Below are 11831 nucleotides of genomic sequence, written 5' to 3' on the forward strand. Positions count from 1 at the left end.
TCTCTCTCTCTCAGGCTGTGACTTGTGTTGTTCAGGTAACTGTGGAGGAGAAACGAGGCGCTGGCATAAAACACCTCGTCGTGATTCTCTTTAAGTGTCTGGAACTCTGGATGAGTCACATTTGGGTCATTTAAGGTGCCTGGCCTCATTATTCCGTGCTGTTCTGAGTGTTCTCTCTCAGACATGAGTTTTGTTCCGCAGTCCACATTTGAGAAAGAAAATACAAATAAAAACAATGCCTATACTCTTACAAGATTACACAAAATCTAAACACATTATCCCAAACACATTATCCCAATTCCTCAACGACGTGTGTCTTGTATTTTAGGTCAAAACTAGGCCTTTTTTACTGTTGTTTTTTTCTCTTCTGTTTGAGCCCCTTTAGTGATATTTATGTGCTCTTTTGTTGTAATGTTGCTTGTTTTCTGTATGGGGACTACGGATGGAAATTTTCATTCTTGCTAAATCTGGTGTATTTACATGGCATTTTATGTGTAGTGTTCATGAATATGCGCTATCCCGTCTAAATAAACGTAAATGTTATAAAACTAAATGTCACATAATATCAGCCAGAAAAAAATAATCACATTTTATTTATCTATTTTTGTTTGGAACATCATTTACCTGGTAATTATACTTAAAAAAACGCCGTTTCTGTCATAAGTTTCAGTTCACTATATAATATTACATCTAGCTGCTACAATATAACATATTTAGGATTTATGTTTTTCTTTCTGCTCTGTCATGTGATGGCGTAACACAAAAGTAGCAAAAATAGACTATCTACAATATAATATTTGAGGTTTGTTAAACAACATATTGCAAACTGCAACTACAGTGGTCTTTGTGCCTCCAATATTTGCAAGAAACCTTACAGGAAAAAACAAGCCCAAAGTCGCTTCTAAATAATAGGCAGACTTGGTAACCCTGGTGAGGAGGATGGCTGTCTCTCATGTCAAATTACCCGTACCGTGTACCGTATTCAGACTGACAGGAAAGCTTGTGTGACTCACCCAGCTGTTCTCATTTATTAGTGAAAGTGTTCAGCAGAGTGAGATGATCCCATCAAACGTGCCCGTCCGCTAAACTGCTTATGTTTGTTGCATTGGATTGGTGACTATATGGTGGTGTTGTTGTGATCCTGGATGGGTCATTCTAGAAGGGATTAATTAATATGTCCCCCGTGTGATGGTGAGGCCCGATTCAGCACCCAAAATAGCCGATCTACAAGCTCACCGTGCTGTCTGTGTCTGTGAGCTTGTAGCCTCGGAAACCCAGACGTTTTTTTTATTTCAGTGAGCTTGTAGATCCAATGTTTTCAGTGGGTGACACCCACACACAATTAAGTATAATTCAGGTTTAACTCTTTCTCTCTCACTCACGCTCTTTCTATCTCTGTCTCTCGCTTTATCTTTCTGTCTGTCTGTCTCTGTCCGTCTGTCTTTATCCCTGTCATTCTCTCTGTCTAGGTGTTCCTGTCTGTCATTGGTTGATGTCTTCTGTCTCCATCTAGCCCCCCCCCCTCTCCCTCTCTGAAATGTAATCAAATGTATCTCTGGGATCTGCACACATTTCAGTGTGTCCTTTTCGAGGTGAAAGTCAAAGTCAGATTGTCATCAGCTGTTTCCTCTCCATCAGAGTGATTGTGTCACCATGGGGACAATGACACTGTGTAAGACACAGTTGCCGGGGGGGGGGGGGGGGTTACTGAAGGTGGCCCCATAGAATCTGCCCAGTGGTCAAACGGCACTTGTGGAAAGTACAAGTACTTTCTTCAGTACTGTAGTTCTCAAACTTTTGGGTGCCAAGGATGCCCAAAATGATATGTGTGAAGTTGGCCAATGGTCAAGGCTCCAAGAACAGTTCAAAGTCCAGAAATGCAGGGTTTTTGTTCATTTCCCTCCACAAACACCTAACACATAGCAGTGCAGCATATACACAGTGGGCCTAGGCAGACAATGACAACAACACGAACTAGAAAAAGTGCCCTTCTGGGCACAGGTCTCCACCAGGAGGATAGGACTGTGAGATGTTTGGCAAAATGTTTAGGAGTAATATAAACAAGTAATATGTTTGCCTTTGATGGCAATTGGATGATTTGAGGCATTTTGTTCCAAAAATGTGTTTTGCAAAAATCAACCTGTTGGTGGCGCTATAACAGGCCAATGTGAAAAGGGTGGGATATATTCCTCAGCCTAGTAAGAAAATGTGTGAAAGATGTGACGTAAATTGCATGCTGCGTTCATGATTTGAGGCTTTTGTTCAAAACGGGGCAATCTTGCAAACTGAAAGCCAATTATAGCCAATTAGGATGGAATATGAAATATCGGACAGATCCGACTTGAGCACATGACCATAGAGATACTGTGTAACGATTTTTTCGGCCTCCTGGTGGCACTATAAAAGGCAGATGTGGAAAATGCAGGTCAAAGGTTTGTCCTTGGCCTCTAGGGAGTGTGCATGCAGATCGGTGCAGTTTTAGGTAAACAATGTGAAAAGCTGCCTCATGGTGGCGCTATAATAGGCCGTTCTGGAAAATGCGGGGCAGAGGTTCATCGTTGGTATCCAGGGAGTGTGTGTGCAAAGTTTGGCATCGACCGGGTTAACGGTGCCGGAGATTAGCTGGTAACGGACGGACGGAAGGACGGACGGACGGACGGACACACACACGGACGGAGTGCAAAACATACTCTCTCCCCATGCCTTCGGCCTGGTGGAGACAATAAGGCTGGCCTTCAAAATCTGAAATTAACACTTGAAAAGCTAAACTAAATAAACACAACAAACTAAGAACTTGAGAAACTGTTTAAACAGGCTAAACCTTACACAGGAAGGCCCTGCATGCAGCTCTCCCTTAGTGTTGTACTAGTCTGCTCCCTTTTATAACGGGTGAGCCACACCCAGAACACAGAGGGTTTTGTTCAACAAAAACAATTAAACACAAAAATAAGATGCTCTCCCGGTTTTAATGGGTTAACCCGAGGCCGATTCAACAAAATCATAAACAATTTTATGAAAAAACGTATGTTGTTACGTACATACTGTATAGCCTATATCAGTGCTTTTCAAACGTTTATTAATACCAGTGGTTCTCAAACGTGGTTCTCAAGGACCCCCAAAATTATTATTATTATTATGTATTTGGCCGCAGACCTCCATCTAAAAATATTTTGTTCCAGGCAGGGACCCCCAGAAGCAAAGATTTGAGTTAAAAATGTTCGCTTTAAAAATAATAATATATATATTCAAAGATTTTCAAAAATCTTTACGATTAAAAAAACCCCAACAAGCTCATAGCACAGCACAAGGTGACGCGCTATGACCTTGTACAGTTGGAGGCCATCGATATTGTCCTTTTCTTTTTGCTGAGGTTTGCGTGATCTGCGCAAAAAGGACAGTTAACCCATTTTGGGCGGGAACCCCTTTTGGTGTTTTAAACATTATAATTTAGCTATTGAAAAATAGCAGATCTACAAGCTCATGCCACCGAGTGGCGCGCTACGAGCTTTGTAGGTCTGCTATTTTTGAAAAATCGTGAAAATATTTATTTCAGAAAACTGGAGGATTTAGAAGGATTTTTTAAAATTTTGAGGTCAGGCCTAAATGGGTCAAATGATAAGGGACAATATCGGTGGCACCCAACTGCACATACCTTGCCTTGTATAAGTAAAATAAAAACCGTCGGTACTCCTTCCCCCACTGCACATGAGCCAGTGCACAGGGCTGAGAAGAAGAGATTGTTTATTAACCCATTTGGCCTGACGTCGACATTTTAAAAAAGTCTTCTGAAAGAATATATATATATTCAAAGATTTGTGCCGCATTTTCACAATTTTTCAAAAATAGCAGACCTACACGCTCGTAGCACGCCACTCGGTGGCGCGCTATGAGCTTGTAGATCTGCTATTTTTCAATAGCTAAAGTATAACATAATGCTTAGTTAAAACACCAAAAGGGGTTCCCGTACAGAATGGGTTAAAGGTGGCACGGTGGAATGTGTGCCCGGCGGTCAAACGGTCCGTCTGGCCTTTAGCTCGGAAGCTTTGATCCGGTAAAGTGGAGGTGGAACCAGCTGTGTATAGGATGATGGATGGTTTGTGCACCGTGCCGACTCTCCTTCACACACACTCCTGTCTGCATATTAGAGATGTATTCTTTTGGGGGGTGCTGAGAAATGGTACGCCCAAGCTCTCCCCTCCATATCGTCTCTGTTGGGTCGAAACAGCTCTTTATGTCCAAAACTGCTACTTTTCACGGTTCTAATCCAAAAGTAGTAAAGCATTGCCGATCTACAAGCTCAAAACGCGTTGGGCTATAGGCTATACACTTTTGTGTGATGCTGCAGTATGACAAAGTAGGACATCATTTACAATACAAAAGTAAAAATATGGAGAGGTTTCTGCCCGATATCGATGATATTCACCTGACTTGCCCAGTGTGATTTATGTACGTTCCCTCACCCCAAAAATCTAATGATCTAAAAAATAATAGAAGGAGATTAAGAACATTCCAACTAGGGCTCGGTACTAAGACTGCCACATATTAATTCAGTGCTCAATTTCGTGCCAAGAAGGACCACAAACATTATTTATTTGGCGGCAGACCCCCCATCTGAAGATGTTTTGTTCCACGGACCCCCAGAGGAGGTATATTTTATCTCAGGTTGAGGTACTATGTGTAAATGTGTTTTTTTGGGGGAAAAAACTAAAAGACCCTTTGGTTGTACCATTTGTGGCAAAAGCTTGTACCTTTTGTGGTAAAAGCACTCACACTTTCTTTCCCTTTCTTTGCTTTGTTTTTACTACGCAGTACGCACAAAAACGAATTTCTGCCACTTTTTTACCTGTAAAACTGTGATGTGACAATAAAGCTGATTCTTATTCTGAGGAGAAGATTTGTGTTCTAAAGTGTTCAAACTCTAAAATATAGCAGATCGTACAAGCTCACACAAAGTATTTTTGAAAAACCTTTTGAAAATCAGTTTTTTGTTGTTAAAATATTCTCGTCAGGGGGTCCCTGGCACAAAACCTTTTCAGATGGGGGAGTCCGCGGGCCAAATATATATATTAATTTTGGCGTTTGAAAAAGTTTGAGAAATACTGGCCTAGATGATAGAACTAGGCCTGTTAATCCCCACTCTTGGAGTCACTTTGATGTTTCACTGCCCTTTGAATCATCACTTTTGTGTTTTTTTTTGCTGGCGTCAGCCAAATTTGAAGTTGGAAGTTAGAACAAATTTGAACACATAAAAAAAACATGAACTTTGTCTTGATTCATCTCCGCCAGCAACAAGTGAGGCGTTCAATTTTTAACGCTGCTGTTGTGTCTGTCTGGCAAGACAGATTTCGGCCGGCTTCAAACTAAACTCAAATATTTGATATTTTATTAATGCATATCCTACGGCCAGTCCCACAGTTCAGTGTTGTTGACTCTAGTCTAGACTGTAAGAAGGATTTTACATTAACAGATGTCTGGCAGCGGTTTAATAATTCACCCATTATTACTGGCCTCTAATTAGTGTGGTTGCTATAGGCAACACACTATTGTTCTCGGTCCGAGAATCCTTTATTGCCAGCAAGAAGAACTTTTGCACAACAGAAAAGTGAAGCTTTTGGTCTTGTTTCATACGCTGTTGTCATGCTTCACATTCCATCACAATTCCACGGTGGATTCCTCACAACTCGCGTCAGTGCAACCTAGTGCTGCCAACGAATATTCCATATTCGAATGAATATTCGAATGTAAAAAATAAATGAATAATCACATTTATTAAATTAAAAAAATAACAATAAAATGGCTGTGTGAGTTCTGACGAGACTCTGTGCCACGTAAACTAAAACATTATACAAAAATTAGGCTATTAAGATAATTATGAATCATTAATTTGATCTTGCAAAACTCAAGAGCGCGCATTTCTCAGCACCAACCGCGGCCCATACAGGACTGGACCATATAGATAAAGAAAGAGAACGTTTTACAGCATATTAGGCTGCAATATTCATATCATATTCATATTAAAATCATATACATTCAAAATCAATCGAAATTCGTTCGAATCCATGTGGTGTTTTAAAAGGAATATTCGAATGTCATTTTTGCCCAATTCTGGCAGCACTAGTCAGTGCAACCACACTTTCTAGTTTCTAGTTTAAACTGTACTTTTAGTCCAGGTGAGAGTACGTGAGCAGAGAGAGAGAGAGATGAGGTATTGGTATTTCCCCAAGTTTACAAACCCAAGCAAGGGCTGTTCCAGGAAACCCTTCCAATTACCGTAGCTGTTCATACCATAAAGCTCAGTCATAACAAGTATAGCAGGACTGCAGGAGTCAAGCTTATTTCCTCTTTGCAAAAACAACAGCTAGGGCAAGTTAACAAAACTTTAGTGATGTCATTCTTCTTTTTGAGAGAGAGAGAGGGGGGGGGGGGGGGGGGGGGTAATGGGATTAGTGGTATTAAGATAGTCAAAGTGCCCTCAATATCTCATACCTGTCAAGCTACCTCTCCAAAGTGAGTGACACCCACAGCCAAAACACTCGGGTGGGTGGTACCAAAATGTGGAATGCCAGACACTCGTGACACCATTCATTACGATTAAAATATGTAAATCACTGGTTTACCTGAAACCACAATGCAATTTCTCATAGAAAGGAAGTGTCATTCACCAAAATGTGGAATGCCTGACAAAGTAAAGCTCACACAGTGCAAATATTTATGCTTTCACGTGTATATTTCCAACCAGGTGTGACTCAGTGCATCCATGAGTGCCTCTAGTAATGGAGGGAGAGCGAGGGAGGGGCACAGAGCAGCTGCAGGGGGAGGTGGAGGAGACGCCTGCAAAGATAGACACCTCCACAGAGTTCCACAGGAGAGGCTGCATCTCAAGGTGAAAGCCAAGGGGACGTACATCGCTTCAATCAGTTAATGGTTAATCCACTGGTTCCAGGCAGCAACGTTTCACTCTTGAAAATAGATCGATGTTTACAATTTACAATTTAGGCATTTAGCAGATGCTCTTAATCCAGAGTTCTCTGGGACCGTAGGTAAACCAATAACCCTATCATCATGTCTAAACAACAAAGACACAACAACCAGTAAACATAAAGAATAAATTAACATTAGTTCGCGAGAAACATCAGGTCAACACAAGATCAAGACACAAAGATATTTATGTTCTAACAAAAATAAAAACTAGTATGGGAAGCCGATCTTTTATTTTTAGGGCAGTTAAATTATGGAACTCATCATTATAGCTGGGATTGCTTTTATTGATTCACTATTATGTTTTGATTTCTGTTTAGCTTTGGGGTTTTTTTTTGTTCTAGTTTCTGTGTTGGTATGCGGTCAGGTTTCCAGCTGGCTCAGGGAAGAGGACGACCCTGCCATGCATAGTCCACTATAGATAGGTGAATGAACTGTATCTGTCTGTGGGCAGGCATATTCTGTGCCTGTGTGTGCGTGAGTGTGTGCGGTTGTATGAGTTGAGGATTAGGTATCTGAAATTTATTTTTGAAATGCAATGTACTATTTTGTAATGTAATATAATGTATCCTGTAATGTTTTAATTTATTTCTGGACTCTTGGAAGATTAGCCCGAAAGGCTAAAAGAGATCCAAATAAAAATCAAATCAAATAAACAGTATAATATAGAGAAGGGAAAAAAACAAAACAAAACAAAAAAATAATATTAATCTGTACATTGAGACTACACACACTATGGGTCTACAAAGGACCTGGCATCTATCTACATAACATTATTACATTTAAATAACATTTTAGCCTTTGCATAAGACTGCAAGGTTGTCAAGGCTAGGGCTAGTGCTACGGGCTAAGGTGGAGTCTGAAGAGGTGACTAGTCTTCAGATTACAGTCTGCAGTTCTAACCGCAATGGGGTGTTTGTTCAAACTAGGGATACCAAGTTGAAAGTGAATGACAGCAAGTTTTGATTATGTGCAACTTGTTGGATACCTGTGATCTTGTCAAGGTAGTAGCACAACTCCGACTAGTCTCAAACTCTCTGAGCATTTTTACCGGGTGCCAGGTCGAAAGTAACTTTACAGAAAAATCTCTGAAAGACAAAACCAGCACTCACGGAAGTCTCGTTTTAACGAGACAGACACGGGACAGAGGAAGTTGTCTCACCTAGGAAGACTATAAAATGTGACACTGGTCTGCTGGTGTCTCCAGCAGAGAACGCTGATTAAGGCTTGAACCCCGAAACACGTTCGTTGTACCATGCCAACCATTCAATTAATTAAAAGTGCCTTAAAACGAGAGTTCCGTGAGTGCTGGTTTTCTCTTTTAGAGATGTTTCTGTAAAGTACTTTTTCCACCACTGCTGGTCGCCACCCATCAAATGTTTCATCGATCCAGGGATCATGGCACATCCAGCATGATTAGATAAGTAGAACACAACGTCCAACTTGCTTTGTGTCTTTTGTGGTTGCAGCAGCTGGCCAGGGAAACCCAATCCACACAGATCAAATTCCAAAGCAAAAAGAAAAAAGTGACCGTGTGACCGAAACGTCAACCTTTTTTGTGTACAAATCAATGCAGAGGCGATAAGTGTGTGTGCGCCGCAATTGTCTTATTATTTTTTTCTCCAATGGAATTGGATCTTTTGGGGATTTTGATTCCCTGCACCGATGAAACAAAGCAAGTGGTGGGTGTGTGTGTGTGTGTGTGTGTGTGTGTGTGTGTGTGTGTGTGTGTGTGTGTGTGTGTGTGTGTGTGTGTGTGTGTGTGTGTGTGTGTGTGTGTGTGTGTGTGTGTGTGTGTGTGTGTGTGTGTGTGTGTGTGTGTGTGTGTGCGTATGCACGTGCGAGAGCGTGATTGTGTGCGTGTGTTGCCTTCTACCCTTCACGTCCTGCAGGATTAGCAGTGAATATCTTTATCCGACAGCCTAAACCACAAGATGTTCCCAAATTTATCTTGGGGTACATTGCGTACCGTTGTCTCTGATGGACATCTGTGCTGTATCTCATTAAAACCGGGAAAGTATGTTAGATTTTTGCATTGGCCATTCTAAAAATAGCAGATATACAAGCTCACAGCGTGCCACTTCTTGCTGCACTTTGAGCTTGTACATCTGCTAATTTAGAACAACAGATTTCTAGAAGGCATTTGTAGAATCAGCCTCAGGTCTTAAGGGTAACCCCCTTAAGACCCAAGATACCGAGGAGAGACAGGAATGCAAGAGCAGAGCTGTTCTAATTGGTCTTCGCTGAATTGGTTTCCCCAACTGGCTGGCCCCGAACCTCCTTTCTATGTTTGGATCATGAATTGTTTTAAACTGTATATTTTTACATTTTATATCTTCTGTCCAGTCTTGTTTGAGTGTTGAATGTTTTAATGGACCACGACCACAATGGAAACAAGCCTTTGGCTTTGTTGCATCTAATCCATTTGCCGTTTTTAACTTTAACTTTTAACTTAAATATTCAAAGGTGTCTCTCTCTCTCTCTCTCTCTCTCTCTCTCTCTCTCTCTCTCTCTCTCTCTCTCTCTCTCTGTTTGTCTCTGTCTCAGGTATCCCAGGTTTAGTATTGAATTAAATTCCAGACAGTTTGAGGCTCGCTCGTTTAATAATTCAGATTTCGCGTGGAATGATTTACCACTGCAGGCACAAAGCATACCATGCCAACTGTTATGCATGTTCTTTCATTATAATTGCAAATGGTTGTTTTGAATATTTTAGTAATGTATCTCTCTCTCTCTCTATCTCTCTCTCTCTCTCTCTCTCTCTCTCTCTCTCTCTCTCCCCCCCCCACACACACAGGAGAATCCGCGGGAGAGCTGCCCCAACGCAAGATGGGTGACCGGAAGGTGGACGACATGAGTTTCATGATCACATGCACCAACTGGTACTAAAACCACGTTCTTGTACACATTGACGATGATGGCGCCAAGGGAAGTTACGATTGGAATCAGTGAAAGATTTCTTAGTGAATAAAATGTTATTCCCCCACCCCCCAGTCTGTATGTGTATGGAGTATGTTAATTAAGCAATATTACACGAGAGGGTGTGGGTTAACGTGATTATTGCCACGACAGGGATGCGGTGAGGAACGAGACGAAGTCGAGTTCCGCAAGCATCACTGAAGTGGCAATAATCACGTTAACCCACACCCTCGAGTGTAATATTGCAATTATACAACAGTTACCCTTAAAACTAAGAAAATCGCTGAAAGAATATATTTTTTTTAATGACAGATGTAGTCACTACGACCACAAATGTCCCAAGAAACTAGCTAGCCTAGCCACCGAGTTTGCTAGCGCTCTGGGAGAACAGAGCAGCTGAATTCTTTGTTTTGATTAGGTGGTGAATGGTGCTGGTTTAACCCACGGCTAGAAGGCTGTTTCAACCAATCAGATTGCTTCCTCGAAACGACCTGTGGTATAATTACAATATAACGTATACAATTTGGGTGGTTGTATTGGGTCTCCCTGCTACTCCTATTGAGACCTTTATCTCCTGTGTCTAGGTTGGAGTTGGACACGACCTTTGACCCAATGTTTATTATGCAGAAATTGTGGCCAAGTTCAAAATTATATTTCTCTATTCAGCACATGATTTGAACGATTCTGGTTTCCTTAACGATTCTCTCCTAAGAGTCCAATTACTTAATAGTTCCTTTTAACCCATTTAGGCCTGACGTCGACATTTAAAAAAATGTTTTTTTTAAAAGCATTTTTTTCTGAAAAACCTCATGTTTCTACATCAGTGGTTCTCAAAATGTCATGTCAAGGACCCCAAAAAGGATATGTAATATGTCTCCGCCCCAACCATCTCAAAATATGTAGTTCCAGGGACCTCCCCAGAAGCAAAGATTTGAGTTAAAAACTGAAACTCTGAAAGAATATATATTCAAAGATTTGAGGCACATTTTCACAATTAAAAAAAAAATAGCAGATCTACAAGTTCATAGCGCGCCACTCGGTGGCACGCTATGAGCTTGTAGATCTGCTATTTTTCAATAGCTAAAGTATAACATAATGCTTTAAAACACCAAAAGGGGTTCCCGCCCAAAATGGGTTAACAAGTCCTAGGGGGTCCCTTACTGGTCCATTTGGGTCCATTTGTACACTCTCAGAGTTCTAGTGGTCCTTGACATTTAAAGAGTTTGAGAACCACCGGTATCGAACCCGGGCTCCTTGAGCAAGACACTGAACCCCTAATTGCTCCTGATGTGCTGGTTGGTGCCTTGCATGGTTTCCACAGCCATCAGTGTATGAATGTGTGTGTGAATGGGTGAATGTAATGCACAATCTATGTAAAGCACCTTGGATAAAGGTGCTATATAAATGCACCATTTACCATTTAGACGTGAAGTCCACACGCCAGCTCCAACAGTGTGACTAAACCGCTTCCGGAAACGGTTCCAAATGTGATGGAACCGATTCCTGTTCCTCAATGTTGGATCCAGTGCCTCCGGGTTCCGGATCTCAACACCCTACTTGCACAGGAGACCCGGGGTAGCACAGGGAAGCTACAAGTTAAACTACAAAACGATCTACAAGGCAAGTTCACATAGATCGAGGAGGCCATTTTTGCAGAATCTTTGCAGTTATCCCCGACAACAGGGAGGCTTTGTGCACAGGCTGTGCAGTACATGTATACAGATGTGTCGTTGTGAGTGCAATTACATGCGAGTACTTCGAGTAGTAGGGCTGTTTCTAGCATTTTATCCACAGTGTTTGGCAATCGGCATTTATCACTGTGGCGAACTGTGAGATCAGTGAGCTATGAAAAAGGTGAACGCACTGGCAATAAATCAAGCGTTTATGATGCATATATAGCTTGCGAGCCAGTTATGGCAGACACACTGGAGAGG

The 11831-nt window shown here is 41.5% G+C and overlaps 1 long non-coding RNA gene across 1 annotated transcript in view; it reads left to right on the forward strand.

The window, feature by feature from the left end:
- LOC306929141 overlaps positions 1-9957 on the forward strand; it is an 11223-nt gene extending 1266 nt beyond the window's left edge. The window contains exons 3-4 of the long non-coding RNA XR_013790751.1: positions 6740-6883; positions 9776-9957. This is a non-coding gene — a long non-coding RNA (uncharacterized lncRNA). The remainder of the gene's footprint in view (positions 1-6739; positions 6884-9775) is intronic.
- The last annotated feature ends 1874 nt before the right edge of the window (positions 9958-11831 follow it).

The sequence above is a fragment of the Electrona antarctica genome (assembly GCF_951216825.1).
Source record: "Electrona antarctica genome assembly, chromosome: 9".
Lineage (NCBI taxonomy): Eukaryota > Metazoa > Chordata > Actinopteri > Myctophiformes > Myctophidae > Electrona > Electrona antarctica.